The sequence below is a fragment of the Eurosta solidaginis genome, chromosome 3 (genome assembly GCF_040869045.1).
Source record: "Eurosta solidaginis isolate ZX-2024a chromosome 3, ASM4086904v1, whole genome shotgun sequence".
NCBI classification, from domain to species: domain Eukaryota; kingdom Metazoa; phylum Arthropoda; class Insecta; order Diptera; family Tephritidae; genus Eurosta; species Eurosta solidaginis.
This window is the reverse complement of record NC_090321.1, coordinates 249,405,898-249,433,108: the sequence shown is the minus strand read 5'-3', so window position 1 is coordinate 249,433,108 and position 27,211 is coordinate 249,405,898. Positions and strand designations below refer to the sequence as shown.

At 35.7% G+C, this 27,211-nt stretch overlaps 1 protein-coding gene across 21 annotated transcripts in view; it reads left to right on the top strand.

Moving 5' to 3' along the window:
* ASPP (Ankyrin-repeat, SH3-domain, and Proline-rich-region containing Protein) overlaps positions 1-27,211 on the top strand; it is a 504,012-nt gene that overhangs the window by 197,275 nt on the left and 279,526 nt on the right. The window contains exon 1 of one of the 21 annotated variants that reach the window (XM_067775885.1): positions 9,558-9,728. The exons of 19 other annotated variants lie outside the window; for them this stretch is intronic. The gene's annotated coding sequence lies outside the window, so the exon portion shown is untranslated. Of the gene's footprint in view, positions 1-9,557; positions 9,729-16,197; positions 16,219-27,211 lie in introns of those variants that run through there. One more of the 21 variants, XM_067775890.1, reaches the window with a different exon arrangement.

The following is a 27,211-nucleotide window of genomic DNA, read 5'->3' as shown; positions in this document are numbered from 1 at the left end:
GGGTGTTTGTTGTACAAGGCTTTGTGTGGAAAATTATAAAGAAGAAGCAATCAGCTTATGGGATAACACCACCTGTAATGAATTCGCCTTGGTTGTGTTCAAAATATGAGCAAAATCGGACCACAAATACTATTTTTTAATATCTCGATTCTTGCGCCACCTAGCGGCGATTTTTTTCATAGGTCGCATTCTTTTCATGTATGTATTATGTGTTCGAAATACATATGAGCCAAATCGGACCACAAACGCGATTTTTTTTAATATTTCGATCCATGCGCCACCTATCGGAGTTTTTTCTTATCATTGCACTGTCATAGGGTTCTTAACTGTATTCCAAGTTTCACGCTTCTGGCTTATCGAAAAGTTACTTAAATTTTAATTACAAAATTCACGCCGGCAGGCCTGTCAAGTCAAGCTAAATAAAACCGTTTAATAAAAACGATAAAATTTACACACGGCAGTGGCTTCCAGCCCGTGTTTCTGGTTTTCGATTATTCATCAGCCAACGTTTCTGTCATTTGTACTGGTGTAAAGGCAGATTCTTTTTTCCAGTCAGAAATTTAAATGCGCGCAACTCTCTTTGTAATTAATTTTTGCCATTTTGTTGTTATTCCTTTTATGCACATACGAGTATACATATGTTCATATATACTGCTATAAATCCAGTGCCACCGATCAAGTTCTGTTGAATTTGCCAAAAAATATTCCAGGTACATAGGTATGCGTTAAATTACAAAAAAAAAAAAAAAATAAAAAATGCCTTCAACCTATTGCTTTCTTCTAAAGTTTTCTGTTTGTAGCGATTGTTTGAGTTTTGGCAAAGGATACTGTATTTTGAAAACTACGCCGGAAGCCTCTCGTTTCGAGTATTTTCGTCTTGTTAAAGATCAACATATCGTACTTTTGTATTATTCCAAAATATTTCCTATATGTGGTAGCAATATTACACCATGCTTAATACTTTGGCACGACTTTCGTAATTTAACAAAATTTTGGAGTCCCCGAAATATATGCTCCAGAGCCTTGGAGTTCTAAATCCAGCGCTGCATATATTCCACAATACTGCTGATGCTGCCGTTTCCTGAGCAAACAGACAATCTACACTAAATTGCATACGAGACAGAGGGCTTTCAAAATCTTTCCTTTCAATTTCAATGCTATAAATACATATGTACACATATACATACATATGAATGTGTGGAAGTACATGTTGCTCGTACAAACAAAAGCGCGAAAACAAACACTTTGATAAAGCGGAAAAAATCTGTTAACGCCAAACCATGTCTGAGCTTGTGGTGAGCTTTGAAAATTGATAAAAAAAAATCAACTAACTGAACAATAGCAACTAAATAGCGCGTCTGGCAATTGCACAATTGCATGTGCTAATATTGGTTTGCGGTGCGGCGGCCACCGTGGTGTGATGGTAACGTGCTCCGCCTACCACACCGTATTCCCTGGGTTCGCACCCCGGGCAAAGCAACATCAAAATTTTAGAAATAAGGTTTTTAAATTAGAAGAAAATTTTTCTAAGCGGGGTCGCCCCTCGGCAGTGTTTGGCAAGCGCTCCGGGTGTATTTCTGCCATGAAAAGCTCTCAGTGAAAACTCATCTGGCTTGCAGATGCTGTTCGGAGTCGGCATAAAACATGTAGGTCCCGTCCGGCCAATTTGTAGGGAAAATCAAGAGGAGCACGACGCAAATTGGAAGAGAAGCTCGGCCTTAGATCTCTTCGGAGGTTATCGCGCCTTACATTTATTTTTTTTTTATTTATCTTGTTCAATCAGCTAACTTTAAAAGCGTTTAGATTAGGGTGTGTAATTTTATTCTGCGAAATGGTTCCTAGCATATTTAAAAAAACTTCAATTGAATTTATTCACTAATTCTGAAGTGGTTTTACAAAATTCACGACATAAATATTGATCAAATGTATGGTACTGCAGATCTTGGCTGGCAATAGAAAGAGCATATAAGTTGAAAACTTCGGGGAGACGGTCAATGCAAACGTAGGCTTACACAAAAGAAGAATTCGATATCTTGGGTTTAATGCTTGAAAAAACTTGCGCGTGAGACCAAAAACTTTATCAGTATAACGTCATAATTGATAATGCAAATAGTTTAATGAACATGTGCCTGCTTTTCAAAGAAGGTTATGAAATCACTTATAGAGATAGATGCCGCCGGCAAACGCCGCCCACGCCGATTTTTGTTGTTTTTCGCACGCCGCCGCCGAATGTCAAAAATATCGGCGCGGCGGCGGCGGCGTTCGGCGCGGTACTATATTTTCTACTATTTTATTTATGACAGTCTAGGCCATTTATCGTTCATGTCGAAAATTTACCCGATATGTTCGAAAGGGGTATCATCGGATGCGTAACACTGCCAGTAATAATCCAATTACGCAATTTAACTGTTGTTGTTGTTGTAGCGATAAGAAAACTCCTCGAAGGCCCTGGGGAGTATTATCGATGTTGATGGTCCTTCGCCGGATGCAGATCCGGTATGTTCCGGCAACAAGCACCATTAAGGTACCAGCCGGACCATCTCCGGAACGACTTGGTATGGCCACATGAAACCTTCTAGGCCATCCCGTCCTAGATCCTCGACTGTTAAAGAAACAGTATTCGCCACGGGTAGGTGAGGTTGACAATTGCGTTGGAGAAGCTATATATTAAGCTCGCAACCACTTCAGAGGGTTGCGCCACACAACCCCTTGAATCAATTTGGTATTTTAGTCGCCTCTTACGACAGACATACCTACCGTGGGTATATTCTAAGCCCCCTAACCCGATGGGGGAGCGAAATTTAACTCTTTCTATCATTCCAAAAGTTATTTAAAAAACAGGCGCATTCAATAACATTTTAACACGGATTTTGCATCACCCAATTCACCAAGTTATTAAAACCAAACACTAAACGAAAAGTTAAATAAAACATTTAAATACTCACTTTGCATAATTTGTTCAAACAATTTATGAGGAAAAGTAAATTCAAATAAAATGACCCAGGTCGCTCATATTTTCAAATTGTCCTCAAGTTGTTAAAAAAGCAAATTACCCGAAAAGGTGCCGGATTTTTCAAAAATTCTATATCACGATTGGCTAAAAGAATAAGCGAAGTCAGTGATGCTACATCCCTTAATAGGTTCCAGGGGTTCAAACACTCCTTTGAATTGCTTCTCACCTCATACTTATGATACGTATGGGAAGGGTTTCAAAAATCACTTGGCCTTATATTCAAACATCTGTTGTTTATTTGCGAAACTGAAAAATAGAGTCTGAAATTTTAATATTGATTTTCACCTATCATCTTTCAACACCCAAGTCTCCCGGTTTGACATTTCCTAAAGTTGGCGGCCCTATCCCAACTAGTCCCTTGGAGTGAATCACATTGATTATAGCATATCAACCAAATTTAAATATCACCTACACGTTACGGCGTCTACTACATATATAAGTACGCAAGAACACTCAAAGTAATGAAGTAAAAGCTTTCCCAAGACAATCGAACAGATGACGTGTATGGTACTACCCTAACGTAGTGGACAGTCCGACTAGTCTGAAAAGTGAAGATACGCGGTTATTCATAATGAACTCTTGCATTAAAAGGATAGAAAACAATAGTTTGGACTAAGCATATAAACTTAACATCTTTCAACTTAAAGTCGGTTTGGTTTAACGAAGACTATTGAAATCAATGGTTCCAACACAAACGTTCGTAAATTTTGGTCTACATTAAAAAAAAATTTATCCAGGGTCCATGTAAAATTAAAATTATTTAGATGCGCCGAGGATTATAATATTTTCACCCATGAGTTAATGCTTGGACTGCCTACGATTTCGAGGACGGCGTCTTTAGCCGAATAGTTACTCACTAACTTTTAAAGGTGTCTGGTTTTAGCCGAATAGCTACTCCCCAGCTTTTAAAGGTGTTAGTAGTGCTCGGCAGCATTACGCGAAAAAATCCGTTTGAAATTCTTCGGAGCTACACCTAGAGCTGCTAGAAACGTGACGTCGACGAAGGTATGAGTTCGAAGCCGCAGTCCTACAGCTTCTGTGCTGGGATGTGGTGTGAGGGTCAGTAGGCATAGTACCGACTGGTCGTCAGGATTGTTACTGTTCGCACATGGGAAATTATAGCTCTTATAACTGCTGAAAAAACTGGGGGTGCCCTTAGCGCAATCAACAATAGGCCATCATTGGTGCTAATCGTTAAATTGTCCCAAGAGGGTTATGAGTATTAAAATACCATTAATAGCAACCGTAAGTCACTTTTGTACGTGACCAGCAAAAAAAATCGTGTCGACAACGAGTATTAGGAGTTAGCCCAGAACATCTCCTTCGATGAAACTACGCTTTGCACGAGACATACAGACAAAAGTGTGACCGTTGCAAGTACTTCAATTTTTTCTGCAGACGCAGCAGTAAGGGTCTCTTAGACCGGGGTTAGGTTCGAAGCCTCCCTGGGGTAAGTGAACGAAGGACAATCCCTCCGCAAGGAGCTACTTCTGAACGATCCCCGAGACTTCGAGAGAAAAACCCCGGAATCAAGCTTTGTAAAGTAAGAAAGCCGGCGTATGCGTATATAATAGTGCCTACGCCGCCGCCGCCGATAAAGTGATCGGCGTAAACCTCTAATCACTTAGAAGTAGAGGGTTCCAGAAATGGTGCAGAGATAACGGGAACACGGAGGCGGCTCCGAATTGCTAGAAGGTGTGGTAGAAAACGTTTAGCTCAATTGCCACTGCAGTACTTTCTTGGTGGGGGAAATAATCTTAACTAACACCTTTAGTGTGGCATCAAGAAAGACATATTTCTTTGGGGACGATTAGACAGCTGAGTTAGCAAAGTGGGATATAGAAAGAGTAAATATATACGAATAGGTATACAATTTATGGCTGATTGAATAGAAATCAAGCGACTACACTTACGCTTTCATTCTATATTCCCCCATATTGCATACCACTTCTAAAGGCTACGCTTATATATACACTTAACTTACGCTCACGTTCTAATACTTATTTTAAGTTGTCGTTAAAATAGTAGTAATAGAGGGTTCAAAAATTGTTAAAGAAACCTTAAAACTTAGAGTAAGAAATATTCGAACCCCTCTTATCGGAACAATCGGTTATTTGGGGTTAATATAACATAGTTGTACGATCCCATCAATTAAGACAAATTTCTAATCACTCTTCAATATATGCGCGACCACTTATTTTCATCAACGTATCTCGAATGGAACTAATTTGTGATCAAACCGGCAGACGGGTGGCTTCTTTTTTACTTGTATCGATAAAGACACTCCCCGGAGGTTTTGAGGAGTTTTATATGTAGATGTTGATGATTATTTTTCAAATATTGTGCCGATACGTTCCGGTCTTGGCTCGACCATAAGGAGAACGGAATGTTATTACCATGTCGAATGTGCTAGGTTTGTGAATTTTAGTCGCCTCTTACGACAGGCATGCCTACCGTGGGCATTTTCCAGCACCTTATCCCCGTTTTGTATATTAACTCCTTTCGTTATCCTAATAATTTCAGCGCACTTTGTGGTGGATCTATATCTTCTGTTTTAAGGATTTAATAAATAAAATTTAAAACAACACAGCTATTTAAATTACGGTATATTGGCAATTAGAAAGGAGGCGAATATTAGTACTGAAGTTGCTAAATGACTAGTAGGAGTAAATTTTATACAAATTTATGTTTACGTAAAATTGAATAGAATTGTAACTAAAAGTTTGTTTACATAAAAAATACAGTTGCGAATCTTTAGATTTCTCGATGAATTCTTCCCTTTGTCGAATAAATAAACTCAAGTCTACAGTATATCAAAATTTTATGTGTTATTAGAGCACTACTGTGGTAGTTGAACCTCACAATTAAAATTATTCGTTTACAACGTTTTAAAATCAAACTTGTTGAGCGCTGCTTTTAAAATCTCATTACTTTCTCCCAGTGTTTACCCTTTTGACATATTTGCTTATTTATTTCTCAAGTCTGTATCACATATTTTACATTGATGTTGCAGCAGCTAATATACGCTACAATACCTATTACCGTATCTCTATTGAAAGTACTAGTTTATTGGTGGTCAGCATTGGCCTAGTTTGTATGTATAAAAAACACAACTTTCAACGAAAAAATTTAGTTTTGCATTTTTCTATATTAAAAATCTCATCCTAGTGTTTAAAATTTTTTTTCTAAAGTTTTGTCATAATTGTTTACTTGATCATTTTTGCACATGCTGCTAAAAAAAAATTTCAATGGCAATATAAATATAGCGTTTTGTCATTTATGCCCGTTTTAGTGAGCTTGTTTACACTTTTTTTTATCAACTTGTCAAGGTTTATTAAGTTAATTATTTTTTTACTTTGCATACATTTTTTATAGTTTAATGGCGAATTTTTAAACTGAGTTTGTGAAAATTTCACTTTATGAAGCTTTGTTGAAACAGTTAGAGAGTTTGAATCTAATTAGGTACTCAAATTTTATTTCCACAAGGAAAATACAATTATATTCGGGTAGTGGTGATACGTTAATATTTACTGAACTTTTTGTCCATGAAAATAACGTAATATATTTGACTTATTCCCCAGCAGCAAAAAAAAACAACAAATTACCATTGGTTTTTCAGTTAGGCAATCTACAAGGTCTTCCACTCGCCGTATGTGCTATGCTTTAATCAAATTTTACTTTGGAAACCCATTTAAATTTCAGGAAATTCTTGATAGCTCTCCCCTTTTGTTATCGTTAGACTCGCTGAGCTGTCGAATAAATTACTTAAATATTCAGTATGGCAAAATGTTTTCTACACCACCGTTATGATAATGGTAGTAATTCACACTTAACTTACTCGCTTTTTTCACTTATGGCTTGTTGAAATCAAACCCATTGACTGTTCCTCAGGTTGAGCTTCTTTTATACTATCAGTTACATCGCTTGCCTATTTATCCTAGAGTCGAGAATTTTCATGAACAGATCCATGGAACAGTTGCGTATATATTCCTCGTTTCTGGATAACATAGTTGGATATTTAGCTATACAATTGTACATGCGTGAGTAATGTCATCTTCACTCTTAGCAGATTACATGTGTGTGAAATATTCCTTAGCTCTTTGGTTTGCTGTTTGCAAATATGTATGTGTGGTTGTTTTTGCACATTTATTTACTAGCATCATAGTGACGTATCGAAACTGCTTATATTCGCCACATTATATTGTTTTTTTTTTCGAAAGTTTAAAGAAAAAGCGAAAGTAGAAAATGTCCTGGAGACCCAATGTGGAAGAGAGGGCCAGGATGGCCGCGGTTGCCTTGGACTGCTGCAGAGGGGCTCTCGGCTATCAAAGCTTTGAGCTCAACTACAGTGCGATCGAGGGTGGTCTGGGTGTGCCTGACCTCACTTGTAATTGCATCGAATTATTTTACAATTAAGATTACCTATCTGGGTCCCGGGCCATAGTGATATCCCAGGTAACTTCCAAGCGGATTTCTTAGCCCGCATCGGTACAACTGAACCGGATGAAGATGGCTGTAGGGATTTCGGGATTCCGCTGGCCACCCGTCTTGCAGGGTAGCAAGATCTTTCTGGCCGAAAGTGGATGGCAGGAGGTCTGCTGAAATAATTGGTTTCAGTAAGGCTCACCTATCAATGGTCATTGGGGTTTTGACAGGAAACTGTCCCATTGGTATCCATACGGTACGTCTCAGTATACTGGGAACTCCATCCTGATGCAGCTGTATGGAGGATGATGAGGTGGAATCACCAAGTCACTTTATGCTTGATTGCCCAGCTTTTGCCAGAACTAGGCGAAAGTACTTCGGTCGCGACTCACTTGGATCTCCCGAGGATTTATCCAAAGTTGAGATCGATATCATTCGTAAAAGATGGTGCGAGTGTTGCTCGATCAACAGTTCTAAATAAAAATAGGTGCAATATACTCATCAGTCATAAGATTTCGATAAACGTATCTATACGAAAAACTGTTTGTGTGATGGGGCTTTAAGACTTATTCCTATTCCGGCCGCACTTGACCATGAGCAGCAAGCATTTCAGCTTTCAATAAGTTCAATAACAAGGTAACGAGAAGCAGCAAGGCACCTTTTTGACCGAGATGATGTCTTACCTAGAAGATATTAAAGAACCAATTTTCGTTAAGACAGCGAAATTTTGCCAGCTATTTTAAGTTCGCGACATGTATATAGGCCACCAGCAGTAGTTAACTTTTCCGATGGAAATGAGAAATTGCTGGGGTTGCGAAAAACTGGGTAGTGCAACATTTTAGGAAACTGCAGAGGCAGTACTTAAAACTCTTATGACTTGGGATCTCGACGAAAAGGCAGTTGATACGTGCTTCAATATATAAAGTGTGGTGAATGCATTTTCATTGAAAAACAGCTGAATAATGAACTTCTATGGTTGCCGTGTCGTCATCACTTAATGGAAATAGTTCCGAGTAACTTATTTACATTATTTTCGGGATCTTCGAGTTCACCTGAAACTCACACACCCAAAAGTTTAAATAATCTTAGAAAACAGTTGTTCCATCAGACTACACACCACAATTTTTTCTCCTGGAGAATCTGAGTTAAGAAATAGTGCAACGGAATCCTTGCTACATTATCTTAGTAAGAAAGACCAGTCTCGAGATGACTACCTCGAATTTATTGCACTGACGATGTTGGTGTTGGGGCAACCAATATAGAAAGTTCATTGGAGAGCACCTGGACCTATACATCACGCTCGCAGAACGTTACCTTTGTACAGATTTATCCATTCTGGAGCATTTTTGTACGTAAAAAGCTAGGTATAACTCCAATCAGCAGTAATAAGCTTTTAATGGCCTAGTTTTTTGAAAAGGTTGGAAAATACAGAGAAATTGATGAAGATATAACATAAAATGTCAAAAAAGCATTGCAGTAACATTTATGGTATCTATCCGACGAATTGTTCGGATTATCAGCTTATTCCAAGAAAGCGAACTATGAAAACAAACTGAATATTGTGAAAAAGATGTATGTCCCTGAATCACTAAGAATTGTTAGAGGTAATGCCAATTTACTAAGTGATGAATGTAAATTGGCAGACTTTGCTAATGGTGGAATAATGTTGTTGTTTACCAACCTAAACATTAAGCAAAGTTTTTCAAAGAAACACCCAAGTAAATGGAAATAGGAGCCAGAGTTAAAAAAGAGGCTAGAACTGTGGTTAATAAAATCCAAGTGGTCAATAACATCGCCGAAAGTGTTATTGAACTTATTCAAGATTTTAACAAAGTCACAACAAATGATGAGGAGGAAAAATAATTGTTGCTGCAGATTGTATAGGCTACTTAGTCTAAAACAAGTTCCGACTGACTCAACAAAAAAGGCCGTTTTAGAAAGCCTACGGAAACCGTACAGGGGAAACTGGGGTACATTTGACTTTGGGGCACATTTGACTATTGGCTTTTCGATGTTAGGCTAGTACAATCAATCGAATTTATAAATTAGGAATGGTAAAGTATTTAATTTTACTCAGTTCCATGAAGTTTGCCAGTTAGTGCGTACATTTTGGTGGAGCAGCACGCGTTTTCTCCTTTTTCGACATTCTGTGTTATTTTGTGACAGTGATACGTTAGACATTTGTGGTGTCAGTTGAGTTATAATTTTAAATAACTAAGTGAAACAAACTAATATTATTTCCAGTAATTTCGAAAAGATTTGTGAATTTGAGGCCAAACGAATTTAAAAGGTAAGAAAATGTCAATAATTAAAATAAACGAATGAGTTCTAATTATGTATATAGTGAGTGTACAGTTATCTGGTTTTCGGCTAATATTTAGGAAATACGGTTCGTAATTACAAAAAGAAGACTAATCCGTGTGCTGCAAACGAAAAAAATATTAGCAACGCAATAAGAGATATCAGAAATGGGAGAGAGACTTAAACTTCAGCTGCTATCAAATATGGAATAAAAAGAACAACCCTAATAATGCGTTTGAGAAAAAAATTACCTTCAGGCGGAATCTCGGGTTCTGGAAATGACAGCAGCTCTGAAGATCCTTTCAAATACCAATCGAAATACACAGAAAGTCGGACATTTACTAAACAACAAGAAATCGATATTCGTGAATACGTCAAGAAATATGCTTTTTATTCTTATGGCTTATCGTATCAAACTTTAAAAAAGTTTGCGTATGATTACGCTGAAACAGTCAATATTATTGTTCCCACTACTTGGGAGAAATCAAAAGAAGCTGGAGATGATTCGCTTCTTAAAATAAACCCTTCTATCTCCCTTCGTAAACCTGAAAAGATCAGTTTGGCAAGACTACGTGGCTTTACTAAATCAGCAGTGGAAAGCTTTTTCATAAACCTTGCTTCGATATATGAAAAATATTCATTCCAAGTAAAGGATATCTATAATTTGGACGAAAGTGGCGTAACTACGGTGATGGAGCCTATTAAGTTATAAAATAGTTATAAATACGTAACAGCCAATATCACTAAGGCGGTTAAGCGTCAATTAATGATTATGATAGTATTTATACGTTTGAGAGTATTTTTGGTTTATTTGGGAACATTATGCGAATTTGCGCAAATATTATATTTCATCTCTGCAGATTTATGCTGCAAAGGGACAACGTTCGTTTTCTCAAGCATCTTCCGCTGAACGTGGCAGTTTGGTAACAATCGTCGGTATAGTTAACTCTTGCGGAAATCGTTTGCCTCCAGTTTATATATTTCCTCGTGTACATTTTAGTAAGGGATTCAGAAGTGAATGCACACCGGGTTCATTGACAATGAATACAAAATCCGGATGGATGATTAAAAAATTTACGAATTGTTCGACTCAAAACCCCATTCTAATTCTACTTGATATTCATGCATCACATTGCAGTTTAGAGATCATTAACTATTGCGCAGAGGCCGGAATTGTATTACTTTCTTTCCCTCCACATACTTCCCATCGTCTTCAACCACTAGATGTATCAGTTTTCGACCCTTTTAAGCAACTTTGCCGCAAAACCTTTAACGATTTTCTAGTCACAAATCCTGGTAAACAAATCAGTATATACGACATCGCAACATTAACCCAAAAACCATTTCAAAGATCATTCTCGAAAACATAATGAAAGGATTCAAAGCAACTGGAATTTATCCTCTCAATTCTCAGATTTTTCAAGATGAAACCTTTGCACTGGAGGCTGTTACAGATGAGCAAGGTGCACCCGTTGTTCCTGAAAGGTTAAACGATATTATTTCATCGCAAAATATTATAATGAACAAAGAGAGCAACATAAGTGATTCTACGCCATGCGCCACACCAGAATCTGTCAGGCCTATATCGCATCTTCATGGGTCCAAGATATCCTCAAGAAACGCCGCTTCTCGAATCCTAAGGTGTTCAGCTGAAAAACGAAGGATTGAGCAAGTTAATATGAAGAAAACTTTTCATAATGCCAAACGCACTCTTAAATTTTCACAGAAAAAAAACAGCGCAGGTAAAAAAAGCAACCGAAAAGAAAACGCCAAATTAAAGTGGAATCATCTGACGAAAGTATGAGTGTTAGCTACGCTGATAATTGATTCTAATGGTTTCGCTGCTGACGATGAAGGTTATCTTAAATCTCGGCCAGATGATATGGAAACACACAAAATAACTGATGATGAAAAGTTGGATGTGGGAGAATATGTTCCAGTTAAATTCCAAGAAAACATCAAAAAGACCGTGAGCTATGTGGGCCAAATAATGGAAGCATTTGGCAACTGCACTTTTAACATAACTTTTTTTCGAAAGACATCTCCTTCGAGTTTGGTCTTTGTTAAACCAGAAATAGAAGATTTGGCTGTAATTATGCGCAGTGAAGTAGTGCTAAAGCTGCCGATTCCTGAAGATCCTGCTTCTACTTCACGTTATCGTACAAAATATATTTTTAAGAAGTATTTATCCAACTATTATATAAAATAAGTTTTAATACCTGGGTTCTTGGTATTTATATTATCTAGTTTCGGACGTCTAAGTGAAATATTTGAATTTGTTCTTGCACAATAAAAATAAAAAGACTGAATTACAAAATACTATTTTATTTTATATAAAATACAACACAAACGTTTTTCTTTTTCAAATGCATGTAGGTGTCAAAGCTTCCACTCCTAAAGTAAAATGTGCCCCGTGACAGGGGTACATTTGACAAAATGGCTTTTCTCAAAAAATTTGAAGTTAAAATGCGCTACGGTGTCCCTTGAAAGAAATTTGGCCAAAATTGTTAAGTTGGAAAATGGCATTGTGGAAAGCAAAAATTCTTTCTATTTAGAGAACCATGGTTTCAAAGCAAGTGTCAAATGTACGCCAGTTTCCCCTACTTCCAAAGGCAAAATATAAAGATTTCATTTTGATAATTTGTATTCCTCATAAAATGTATTTATTTTTAAAAAGATTCTTAAATTAAAATAAACAAAAAAATTAAGGTTCTCGTATACTAACTGTGCTATTGTTTTTTGTTTTTTTTTTTTTCAGAAACTGAAAAAATTTACGTCTCCATTTTTTAAACAACATTGATCACTGCCTTCTAAATGACCCATGATTTTGCATTTTGTTTTTACTATAATATTTTTAAACACCCTAGGGCATATAAACATATAAGCAATTAAAAGAAATATTTCCTTCGAAACAGAATAACAAATAATTTAGCAAATAATATACTTAATTATCTTGACTTTGTTATAAGGTAGAACGAAAACTGTTTGTTCACCTTGTTTTGAAAATTTTTTAAACCATAAAAAAGGTATAAATAGTGTCCACAAGAGTTTTCTTGCTTTAAGCATTTTATAATTAACAATCGGCGGAAGAAGTCACAAACTGCAATGAATTGGTTTGCGGTCCCCTTTGTCATTTTAAGCGGTGTCAATTCACAGTCTCGCATTGTAAAAGTCCATCTATTTTATCATTACATTATGCTTTGAAATATGTTTGCGTTGGCTCTTTGATCAATATGCAAAAAGTGGTAACAGCTGCGCAATGCCTGATGTCACAGTTTTAGCTGGTATAAGCAAAACAAACGATGATGACAAAACGTCACATATGGATATATGTAGGTGTAATTAAAGTGAGTTCACCCTTTATCTCCAGTTCTTCGCACTTGTATGCCTTTCCTTAATTTAGGACTGGAAAGCGCAATTTGTTTCACTGCAGAACTCGATATAAAGGGTGAACTCACTTTAATTACACCTACATATATCCATATGTGACGCTTTGTGATCAATATTGCGCTTTTTTCCATCACCGTTTTTCATGGTTACACCAACTAAAACTTTCAGGCAATGCGCACCTGTTGTCACTTTTTGCATATTGATCAAAGAGCCAACGCAAACATATTTCAAAGCATAATGGAATGATAAAATAGATGGGCTTTTACAATGCGAGGCTGTGAATTGACACCGCTTAAAAGGACAAACAGGAGCGCAAAAGAATTCTATAAATTCATTGCAGTTTGTGACTTCTTCCGCCGATTGTTAATTATAAAGTGCTTAAATGAACACTATTTATACCTTTCTTATAGTTTCAGAAATTTTCAAAACCAGGTGAACAAACAGTTTTCGTTCTACCTTATAACAAAGTCAAGATAATTAAGTATATTATTTGTTAAATTATTTGTTATTCTGTTTCAAAGGAAATATTTCTTTTAATTGCTTATATGTTTATATGTCCTAGGGTGTTACAAAATATTATAGTAAAAACAAAATTGCAAAATCATGGGTCATTTAGAAGGGAGTGCTCAATGCTGTTTAAAAAATGGAGACGTAAATTTTTCCACAATATCTGAAAAAAAAAAAAAAACAATAGCAAAGTTAGTATACAAGAAACTTAATTTATTTGTTATTCTGATTTCAGAATCTTTTTAAAAATAAGTGCATTTTATAGGGAATACAAATTATCAAAATAAAATCTTTCTATTTTGCCTTTGGAAGTATACGGTTTCTGTAGGCTTTCTAAAACGACCTTTTTTGTTGGTTCAGTCGGAAGTCGTTTTCGATTAGCCTCTACAATCTGCAGCAAGAACTATTTTTCCTTCTCATCATTTGTTATGACGTTTTTAAGACCTTGAATAAGTTTAATAAATCTTTCGGCGATGTTATTGACAACTTTGATTTTATTAACCACAGTTCTAGCCCCTTTTTTTACTCTGGCTCATGTTCCCATTTAGTTGTGTGTTTGTTTGAAAAACTTTGTAGACCACAGCATTGTTCCACCAATAGCAAAGTCTGCCAATTTACATTCATCACTTAGTATCTATCTACTTCTTTGCTTCTCTTCTTTTTCAAATTTTTCTAGTGCTATTTCCTGCTTTTTAATGTACTCTTTGTCTTGAGAGAAGCGATCGATTGAATCTCAATTATTTCTTATTCTTTCTTATTTTTCTTTAAAAGTAGCCACCGTGAATGCACTTTTTATAGTTTTTCAATCGAACCCTTCGTATATTTATTAGTAACAAGAGCTTTGCTCCAAACTTTATATTTTAAGCTTTATAACAATTTTGCAATTCAGTAATTTTATGCTGAAAAAATCTTAGAATGTTTATCTTCTGAATCCTGAAAACAACAAAAACTTTCTAAATCAAAGTATTACAGAATTGCCTTTCCTAAATTATACAGTTCTTAAATTTTGCATAGATTACTCTTTTGTTATATGTATAATAATTGGAGTGTCGATAGGTCTCTAAAAAGAAACTTTAGAATTTTGAACCACCCTAATACGTATATGTATTTTCACAGTTGAAACATGGAATTGATACCATGACCGCATATTTAATGATTAAATACGGAAAAGTACACGTACCCCACTAATTAACTTCTATTGGTTTTCTAACTAATAATGTGATCTATTGTATACTGCCATAAAACCAGAGTTGGAACACTGCTCGAAGTTAAGTGGGCTCACATAATCAACATCTTGTGTTAAGTATTAGTGAGGCGTTAATTTCTTATGGAATTAAGGATCTGTTCAATTTTCGCATATTCGAAAAATGTAATGACAACTATGCGGGTTATCCAGCGTACGTTGTAACGCCCGAGATCGAATGAATGTTGCTTTATTTTTATAATTATAATTATTATAAGCTTTTATTTGGTTTCACTTTTGTTGTCTGTAATGGAATCTTGCAAGTTAAATTTGATACACTTTCCGGTGTCCGATTGAGCTGAAATTTTGCACACATGTATAACTCCAATGACAATGCAATATTACTTTGTTAGAATTCGATAAATTAATCGATAACACAGTTATCGGTAAAGATTTGTATTTACTTTGGCATAACAGCCTAAGTCCCATACAAACCCGCCGCCCGCCGGTACCTATCCGTGGATTGTGATATTTGGACGTGGTGAATCACGCGTGTCATGCGTGGTGAATATCAGCGCTTCCGAAAAGCGGAGACACAACCCTCTGTTGTATTTCTGTGTATAACCAACATAGCTGAATTTTCAAGGCTGTTTAACTCTGTAATCTTTTCTGTTATTTATTTTGCTTTTGGAAAAATTACCTATTTGAAAAAAGCTGGCTGAAAAATATTGGCATAACAGCTTAAGTTAAATCAAGAATGGAAAATCTTGGAAAATTTGGCAATTTCACGCGTTCGTTGAACGAAATATTGACAATCTGCTGATCATCGCTAGGAAATTAGCGACATTCCATCAACTAAGCAGCACTTTAGCAATACTACTGTTATTATTTGGCCGCTCAAACACACACATATTAATTGTTCATTAAATCTAAAATATACAAATGCACCATAATAATTTACACGGCCAAAGCCATAATAATTTACACGGGTCATCAATTATTTCTCTGATTCAAAATCTGAACTACCAGCGCTACCGTCAACAGCTCAGTGTCATCATTGCCAGTAGCGCCAATAACACCAAACTCGTGCCTGACACACAAAAGTCGTTTCACTCAATAGCGCAAGTAAAATGTACTACGCACTCACTACTAAGTAGCCTCAAAAATTCGCTTGGAGTCATTTCGTCAATGAGCTACCATTGAGCTGGCACCGCATTGGCGCTGGCGCCATGCAATTTACATCACTAAAATTGCGCGAATGCCCAGGCTCATGACTTTGTTAATCCAGATGGTGAAAACGAACACTCAAAGGAATGCAACCTTGCAAACAACAGCCGTCATTTTCAAAGTGTAAAAATTATGTGATACAACGAGCGCTAACGCGGTTAGGCTCTTATCGGTAAGTGTTGCATACTTTTCTGCGCACTTGATTTTGTTTTACAGATTTTTGGCGATGGAATTTTAGCTAAGCGAAAGTTGGAATATTAGCCGTGTTGTTTTATACACGCGTATAGGTTTACGATTGCGCGTGAAAAAAACGCCTATCCTCTCTTACATAATGCAGACCCATCTAGCGGCAGTGGTTAAACAACTAGCTACAGCTACAGCGTGTACCGAAAAGCGGAGACACGACCCTCTGTTGTATGCCTGTGTATAACATATAGCTAAATCAGTTGCGATGAATTGTGGACACACATAGAATACATAGAATTAGTGTAGGGGGTGAAACAAAAACACATATTTCAGTTACATCTGCGTATAATGCGTATTGGAATTTATTAGTACACATTTTATGCGCAGCAACTTCAGAGGTGTATTTAAAGTTTGGCGCTTAGCAGTCCATATAAATTATAAGCGTATAGACGTTTACGTGTAAAAAAAATACGGCTATTATTTTAAAACAGATTTAACACACAGAGCAGAGATCTGCAATGAGTAGTTGTAAACTGAACGCCACATAGGCCAAGTCACAATAAAATATGACTTTAAGTTAGTTAACACTGTTTGACACAATTTTATATGTGCTCTCTGTCAAAAGCCGAGTTAGGTCTTTAGCAGGTATTCGAATCGAAGAACTTGACTGTTCTAAGTTGACTTCGAAGAAACCCTGTAATGTTGATGCATTAAAAGAAATGGATAGAATGAGAAACGTTACAAATAACTAAGTAAAGTTTACGTAACTAATTTAAACAATATTTTGCCCTACTAAAAATTTAAAAAAAAAAAATTCATATTTAAATTAAATTTAAGAAAAAGGCTTTTCTAAGAACAAGCTTCTATTACTTGTTAATAAAACGAACTAAAAAGTAAAAAATAAAATTAAAGAAAAAAAAAAACTTTTTTAAAAATAAGCTTTTATTATTTTGGTTAATAAAATTAACTAAAAAGTAAACAATAAATTGACTCTAAAGAAATATAACACTTTATAAGTTCATTGTAAGCTTAAAGGATAACAATTTGGACTGTGATATAAACTGTAAGATTTAATAATTTAGGTGTAAAGTTTTAATGTTAAAAATATATAATTATGTACAATATAGAATTTTTTTGTCGCAGACGAAAAAGCCTAATTATCGTTTAAGTTTACAATGAACTTATAAAGTGTTATATATCTTTAGAGTCAACTTATTGTTTACTTTTTAGTTAATTTTATTAACCAAAATAATAAAAGCTTATTTTTAAAAAGTTTTTTTTTCTTTAATTTTATTTCTGTTTTGTTTGTTGATAATTTAGTTTATTGTTCTGTAAATTGAATTGAATTTTGTACGCGGGTCAGTCCAAATGAAATCAACCAGCGAAAGCAAATTTTTACACCCCCTCTTTAGACAAATATAATAACCCTTATTTTTCAGTTTTGCCAAAATCGGTTTAGTTATTTTTTTATGAATTTTTATAAGTTTTCCGTTTTTAGTCGATTTGCGACTTTTTATATTCGGCGACAAAAGGTACTTTTCAGCAAAAAGCCTGTTATGGCCTTATTTTTTTATTAAATGCTGTCCAACTGTAAGTTGAAACTTGAAACTTCACCAGCATTCAGAAAATGAGGTTAAAAATAACATAGGTCTTGTCTAGATTTGTGTTTTCGTCCTTTAAAGTTGATATTTAGGATTTTTTTTTCTCAGCATGGTCTTCTCCATAAATGGTCAAAACTTTTTTCTAACTCCTGGTACAAAGCTGAGAAAGATGTCATTTAAAAGAGAATGAGAAATACTATCATACTGCAAAATAAAATTTGTGGCTATTTGATCGTAAGTGACCTAAAAAAAGCTTGAATCCCTGCATTTCTTGAAATCGACTCCGTTATGTTTAGCATTGATAAGTAATTATTCATCATTTAAGTCTACAATCAGCTCATTTAAAATAATTGTAATATATGATAAAATTAATTTTAGTCTTACTTGACTTACTGGTTGTCTCTAATTATGAAGCGCAGTTGAGTTCGCCTAAATACTTGAACATCTATGCAAAATCACACTGTTAAAATATGAAACACAAAAAGTAGTGATAAATACAATGCCAGATATTTAGTTTTTATTACCTCTTTACTCGTATCAGGTAGAATTATGTTTAATTTGTTATAATTACAGGTGGCAGTGAGTTTAAACTTGTCTCCTCCTAGGCCGGGAAGCTTTTAAATTTTTGATACTCGTTTTAGATAGGCTGAATTCCCTTCTCCCAACTTTACTTCTTAGTTTGGGTACTTCTAAATTGCAAATTATATTGGTGAAAGGTACCCAGCACTTATCTTCTCTTCCACTGTTTTTATGATCTGGCCAAAAAAAGGTATGAGATGGCCAGTGAGGGTGCATGAAATTGATGTAAGCATCTTGATGATCATCATCAATGTATATGACGACTCCTATGAAGCACTGACTCTCATACGCACAACCTATGTAGGTATTCGGCTGTAGGCTTGGTAGTATCAGTTCCTGTGTCAAGCTATATCTTAAGGCAAAGACCTCGTCGCTACTCACAAGCTTTGCTGCTATTTCAGTCCTTGATATAGCTTGAAAAAAAATGAAAAGATCTTGTTCCAGGTACTGTTTTGAAATTTGAAAAACATTGATCCAACCTGTTTTTTAAATTTTCTACGACGGTTATATCAATAAATGGAAAATTTATTTTTGAGAAATGTTGCTCACAAAATTTGAAGATTTCTTTTGGTTTGCAAATTTGGTCTTTATATGGCAACTGAAGATTGGCTCTAGTGACTGAACGATCCACTGAGCCACCTATACCATCACAAGCACATTTTCCATGGCTTTTGGCATGAAAAGTCCACATGAAAGTACACTATTGTTAGTATTTCCAGTTTCAAGATTTATTACTTGTTCAATTTCATCAACATGTGCCACAATATTTTTCCTACAGTTGTCACAGATCTTTTGACCAGGAATTAAGATAATTCCCCTTTTGTGTTTTCCCACTTTTGCAAATTGCAATGAAATTGGCCTTAAAGAAGCTCTGATAACTTTTTTGTGGACTTTATTGGGGTCACAGCACTTCTTTTGACAATTTTTATAATATTCTGTATAAAACAAAAAGTGGTGGAGACATAATATAACATATTATGTTAGAACTATGTGGTAAGTTTTGGGTTAACCTCCAACCAATGAGTTCTTGATTTTCATCTGACAAATTTAACACTAGCTGATTTTATTTCTTGTTAGTAAATCTTGACTGTGACCAGAAGAACTTGTAATCAGGCCCACAGTACATTGATCCGCAGATACAGATGTCGAACCTTCTTCAGAACTCTCTATTATTTAATTAGTTTTAAACCAAAAAACACATTAAAAAAATGTTTGTAAATACTTTTTCCGCTTTCTTAACCCAATTCTTTTTAATTAAAAAAACTCATGCTTAGTAATTCTAGCATAGAGTTTTAATTAATAAGAGCAGTCACTGTTTTTTTTTTTTTTTTTGGGAAAATGCTGCAAAATCGTCCAAAAATTGGAATAGCAGAAGGTGGCTACAACGCATAAATATATAAAAAAAAACTTCTTTAAGATAAAAATTCGGCAAAAATGTTGTGCTTTATAGCGATCTCTAGCCAATCGTAGCAAACAGGTGGCTCTTATGAATCAAAACTTATAAATTCTAATCATTTACAATTATTTCACTTACCAACAATTTTATTATTTAAAATAGAAACACTTATCACTTTTTTGTAGTTACCAAAAATACTTCTGTTAAAATATTGTAACGAATTTGCCCTTTTGCTAGGTTCGTATCGCTAAACTGTTGAATAAATATCTCCAATATTGAATAATGGAAAAATGGCCATTATTAAAATACTTCACAATAACACTCAAACTGTGCAACGAATAGCTTAATAACCAAACTGATAGCTTAAAGGAAACTGACTTTCAAAATAATACTGCTATTGATAGATATCGTCTTAGTCGTAACTGCTTGACAACTCAAATCAAACGTGAATTCCAGCGCCTCTACACTTGTTGCCTTATATACTGTCTGATTTCAACGTTCGCATCTTCTAGGCGCTTCTAGAATCTACTAGTCCAGTAGCTCTCAAACTTCTCAGCTGTAACTACAATTGCACAATTTTATAGTTTTTCTCATTGCATACTTATAGGAGTATCTCAGATATATGCATGTATTTATGCATTGACTCTCCGCTGCTCGTATACGTACATGGTACATATATGTAGACGCAGTTATTGTTTCGTTTATGTAGATACATGATGATTGAATTATTGATGTGGATTCACGTCACTGCTTAGCATCGGCTTAGAGCTGGCAGCACTCCTTAGTTTTGCTAATATTCGTAACACTGCCCTCCACCTAAGTCTGATCGTCCCGATCAGACAAATCTCTCGATCTAAACGCTGCTAGCATCGCCAAATGTACCACTCTTCTACTCCGTGGTTTCTCAATGCTTTGTATGCGGTAGACGATATCACTGATCTTCTTCACAACCTTGTACGGGCCTTCCCAACTGCACTGAAATTTGGATGGAACACCTTTCCGCCGGTGAGGGTTGTATAACAGTACCAAATTTCCCGCCAAGAAACCTTTCGAATTATTGTTCTCATGGTACCTGTGTTTCATCGTACTACTCAGTACCCTGGTTCGTTCCTTCACACTCTGTTGTTTGGCCGATGAACTACTTCGTAGAGCTTGCGCTGGACGGATTTGCTTTGCATAATCAGTATCGTTCCCACGTTTCCCCACAGTAGTGCGCTCTGGCTTGAAACTACCCTCGCATTCTTTCTCGGAAATTCGTTGCTTCGTTTTCCTGTGTCTTTTAGGTTTTGTCAATGCCAGTGTTTCTCTCGCAGGTACTTTTGGTTTTGCTTTATTTGGCCCATTCGACCTATTAACCTTTGCCTTTGACTTCCGTGGTTTTTGTCGAGTCTTCTCCACCAGTACTCGATTACTACTGAACCCTTTTTCCAAACTAAAGTTAAGTGGTATGTGCTGGTTCTTATAGCGCATAATTGTTCTCCGCATATCGATCCTGATGTCATGGTCAACCAAGAAGTCCACTCCCAATATGACTTCATCAACGATCTCCGCCACAACGAATTTGTGTAGAACCATGACTTTTCCAATTAATACCTCACATACCACTTCGCCTTGGACTTGATTATACTCGCCTGTGACCGTACGCAACCTTGCTCCAGGTAATGACTTTACTCTCCTGTAGACCAAATCAGATCGAATCAAGGAATGAGATGCCCCCGTATCTACAGTCAGTACACGCTCTTTACCATCCACATTCCCTCTGATGGTAAGACTGCTTGATTTCCTTCCAATCTGAGACACAGATATCACAGGACATTCAATAGTCGGGGCAAGTTTTCGTTCTTTACATCCGACATGCTCTTGCTCATTTCCGCCAGCTTTGCGTTTACGGCCACCCACATTGTTGCAACTATTAGGACCAAGATCGCAATGACGTGCAATGTGACCTGGGTTGCCGCACTTGAAACATTTAATAACTCCGGCATTCTTCTGTTGAGATCCCTTCAGTGCTTCCAAAATTGTGTCTACCCACTCTGGCCTTTCTACTTCCACACGGCGTGCTTTGAAAACTGGCTTACACAGAAGCGACGCTGTTTCTTGAATCAGAGCATGCGATACCGTTTCAGCAAATGTTAGTTTTGGATTCGGATATGTAGCCCGCTTCGTTTCCACATCTCTTATGCCATTTATAAAGCTCTGAATCTTTACCGTTCAGTGTATTCCACGGGTGCATCCGCATTCGCTAAATGTGCTAGGCTTTCAATATCCGACGCAAACTCTTGCAATGTTTCACCAGGCCTCTGGAAGCGGTTCAGCAATGCCATTTGGTATATCTGTCTCCTATGCTCAGTTCCGTATCGTCTCTCTAGAGCGCCCATCAATGCTTCATAACAGTTCCGTTCGCCCTCTGGAATGGTTTGTAAAATCTCAGCTGCAGGCCCTTTCAACGCCATGAACAGTGCAGCAACTTTATCTTCCACATTCCAGTTGTTCACTGTTACGGTCTTCTCAAACTGTAGCTTTAAGACCTGGAAAGGAACAGAACCGTCAAAAGATAGAGTTTTTACCTTCGTATTACCCGCTGAAGCAGCCGGCTGATTAATTTGCAATTCCTGTATACGACCTCTCAACGCATCCACCTCTGCCTCGACTTTTTCTTCAAACTGCATTATTTTTTTGTCCATGCGCGCTTCGAGTTTTGATGATATACGCGCCTCTTGTGCTTCTAGTTGTACTGTTATGCGTGTCTCTTGTTCTTTCAGTTGGGTTGCCATATATGTCTTTTGTTCTTCCAGCTGTGATGACATATTAGTGGATATTTGTGATGGCATTTCTGTTATACGTGCCTCTTGTGCTTCAATCTTTGATGTTATACGTGTCTTTTGAGATTCCAATTGAGATGCCAGTTGAGATGTTATTTCTGTCTTTTGCGATTCCAGTTGGGATGCCAATTGCGACGACATTGATGCTACTGTCGATGTTTGTGCAGATATTGCAGCCAATATCATGTTCAAGTCTGTGCTGGTAACCGTCTGCGATGTTTCGTTTTTCTCTTCAATTTTTGTTGTCTCCTCGCCATCAAGATGAAAGACATACTCTTCCACATTAATTTCTTATGCTTCCATTGCCTCTCGTAGCCGTGCCTGAAGTTCAAGTTTAACGCCGCTTGTATTCAATCCACGGCTCTCCAACTCCTTCTTCAGTTGATGGATCTTCAATTCACTGAACTTTGCCATGTCCTTGTTGTCCTCTGGAATTTATTTAACAATTCCTCTTCTGACACCAATTGCAACGAATTTGCTACAAATCCTCTTATTTGCCCTTTTGCTAGGTTCGTATCGCTAAACTGTTGAATAAATAACTCCAATATTGAAAAATGGCCATTATTAAAATACTTCACAATAACACTCAAACTGTGCAACGAATAGCTTAATAACCAAACTGATAGCTTAAAGGAAACTGACTTTCAAAATAATACTGCTATTGATAGATATCGTCTTAGTCGTAACTGCTTGACAACTCAAATCAAACGTGAATTCCAGCGCCTCTACACTTGTTGCCTTATATACTGTCTGATTTCAACGTTCGCATCTTCTAGGCGCTTCTAGAATCTACTAGTCCAGTAGCTCTCAAACTTCTCAGCTGTAACTATAATTGTACAATTTTATAGTTTTTCTCATTGCATACTTATAGGAGTATCTCAGATATATGCATGTATTTATGCATTGACTCTCCGCTGCTCGTATACGTACATGGTACATATATGTAGATGCAGTTATTGTTTCGTTTATGTAGATACATGATGATTGAATTATTGTTGTGCATTCACGTCACTGCTTAGCATCGGCTTAGAGCTGGCAGCGCTCCTAAGTTTTGCTAATATTCGTACCAATATCAATGATTGTAACTGTACTCTGCTACCAGCTGTACAGTTTTCTATGCGTATCAATGGCTTTTCTATGCCTTTTTGTAAATTTATCTGATATAATCTGCAGCATTTTTTAAATACTACGACTTTCAGAGTTTTATCGTCGCAGGTAAAAAAAGCAACCGAAAAGAAAACGCCAAATTAAAGTGGAATCATCTGACGAAAGTATGAGTGTTAGCTACGCTGAGTCAATTGATTCTAATGGATTCGCTGCTGACGATGAAGGTTATCTTAAATCTCGGGCAGATGATATGGAAATACACAAAATAACTGATGATGAAAAGTTGGATGTGGGAGATTATGTTCTAGTTAAATTCCAAGAAAACATCAAAAAGACCGTGAGCTATGTGGGCCAAATAATGGAAGCATTTGGCAACTGCACTTTTAACATAACTTTTTTTCGAAAGACATCTCCTTCGAGTTTGGTCTTTGTTAAACCAGAAATAGAAGATTTGGCTGTAATTATGCGCAGTGAAGTAGAGCTAAAGCTGCCGATTCCTGAAGATCCTGCTTCTACTTCACGTTATCGTACAAAATATATTTTTAAGAAGGATTTATCCAACTATTATATAAAATAGGTTTTAATACCTGGGTTCTTGGTATTTATATTATCTAGTTTCGGACGTCTAAGTGAAATATTTGAATTTTGTTCTTGCACAATAAAAATAAAAAGACTGAATTACAAAATACTATTTTATTTTATATAAAATACAACACAAACGTTTTTCTTTTTCAAATGCGTGTAGGTGTCAAAGCTTCCACTCCTAAAGTCAAATGTGCGCGTGACAGGGTTACATTTGACAAAATGGCTTTTCTCAAAAAATTTGAAGTTAAAATGCACTACGGTGTCCCTTGAAAGAAATTCGGCCAAAATTGTTAAGTTGGAAAATGGCAATGTGGAAAGCAAAAATTCTTTCTGTTTAGAGAACCATGGTTTCAAAGCAAGTGTCAAATGTACGCCAGTTTCCCCTACTTCCAAAGGCAAAATATAAAGATTTCATTTTGATAATTTGTATTCCTCATAAAATGTATTTATTTTTAAAAAGATTCTTGAATTAAAATAAACAAAAAAATTAAGGTTCTCGTATACTAACTGTGCTATTGTTTTTTTTTTTTTTTTTCAGAAACTGTGAAAAAATTTACGTCTCCATTTTTTAAACAGCATTGATCACTCCCTTCTAAATGACCAATGATTTTGCATTTTGTTTTTACTATAATATTTTTAAACACCCTAGGACATATAAACATATAAGCAATTAAAAGAAATATTTCCTTCGAAACAGAATAACAAATAATTTAGCAAATAATATACTTAATTATCTTGACTTTGTTATAAGGTTGAACGAAAACTGTTTGTTCACCTTGTTTTGAAAATTTTTTAAACCATAAAAAAGGTATAAATAGTGTCCACAAGAGTTTTCTTGCTTTAAGCATTTTATAATTAACAATCGGCGGAAGAAGTCACAAACTGCAATGAATTGGTTTGCGCTCCCCTTTGTTATTTTAAGCGGTGTCAATTCACAGTCTCGCATTGTAAAAGTCCATCTATTTTATCATTACATTATGCTTTGAAATATGTTTGCGTTGGCTCTTTGATCAATATGCAAAAAGTGGTAACAGCTGCGCAATGCCTGATGTCACAGTTTTAGCTGGTATAAGCAAAACAAACGATGATGACAAAACGTCACATATGGATATATGTAGGTGTAATTAAAGTGAGTTCACCCTTTATCTCCAGTTCTTCGCACTTGTATGCCTTTCCTTAATTTAGGACTGGAAAGCGCAATTTGTTTCACTGCAGAACTCGATATAAAGGGTGAACTCACTTTAATTACACCTACATATATATATCCATATGTGACGCTTTGTGATCAATATTGCGCTTTTTCCATCACCGTTTTTCATGGTTACACCAACTAAAACTTTCAGGCAATGCGCACCTGTTGTCACTTTTTGCATATTGATCAAAGAGCCAACGCAAACATATTTCAAAGCATAATGGAATGATAAAATAGATGGGCTTTTACAATGCGAGGCTGTGAATTGACACCGCTTAAAAGGACAAACAGGAGCGCAAAAGAATTCTATAAATTTATTGCAGTTTGTGACTTCTTCCGCCGATTGTTAATTATAAAGTGCTTAAATGAACACTATTTATACCTTTCTTATAGTTTCAGAAATTTTCAAAACCAGGTGAACAAACAGTTTTCGTTCTACCTTATAACAAAGTCAAGATAATTAAGTATATTATTTGTTAAATTATTTGTTATTCTGTTTCAAAGGAAATATTTCTTTTAATTGCTTATATGTTTATATGTCCTAGGGTGTTACAAAATATTATAGTAAAAACAAAATTGCAAAATCATGGGTCATTTAGAAGGGAGTGCTCAATGCTGTTTAAAAAATGGAGACGTAAATTTTCCCACAATATCTAAAAAAAAAAAAAAACAATAGCAAAGTTAGTATACAAGAAACTTAATTTATTTTGTTATTCTGATTTCAGAATCTTTTTAAAAATAAGTGCATTTTATAGGGAATACAAATTATCAAAATAAAATCTTTCTATTTTGCCTTTGGAAGTATACGGTTTCTGTAGGCTTTCTAAAACGACCTTTTTTGTTGGTTCAGTCGGAAGTCGTTTTCGATTAGCCTCTACAATCTGCAGCAAGAACTATTTTTCCTTCTCATCATTTGTTATGACTTTTTTAAGACCTTGAATAAGTTTAATAAATCTTTCGGCGATGTTATTGACAACTTTGATTTTATTAACCCCAGTTCTAGCCCCTTTTTTTACTCTGGCTCATGTTCCCATTTAGTTGTGTGTTTGTTTGAAAAACTTTGTAGACCACAGCATTGTTCCACCAATAGCAAAGTCTGCCAATTTACATTCATCACTTAGTATCTATCTACTTCTTTGCTTCTCTTCTTTTTCAAATTTTTCTAGTGCTATTTCCTGCTTTTTAATGTACTCTTTGTCTTGAGAGAAGCGATCGATTGAATCTCAATTATTTCTTATTCTTTCTTATTTTTCTTTAAAAGTAGCCACTGTGAATGCACTTTTTATAGTTTTTCAATCGAACCCTTCGTATATTTATTCGTAACAAGAGCTTTGCTCCAAACTTTATATTTTAAGCTTTATAACAATTTTGCAATTCAGTAATTTTATGCTGAAAAAATCTTAGAATGTTTAACTTCTGAATCCTGAAAACAACAAAAACTTTCTAAATCAAAGTATTACAGAATTGCCTTCCCTAAATTATACAGTTCTTAAATTTTGCATAGATTATTCTTTTGTTATATGTACAATAATTGGAGTGTCGATAGGTCTCTAAAAAGAAACTTTAGAATTTTGAACCACCCTAATACGTATATGTTGAAACATGGAATTGATACCATGACCGCATATTTAATGATTAAATACGGAAAAGTACACGTACCCCACTAATTAACTTCTATTTGTTTTTAAACTAATAAT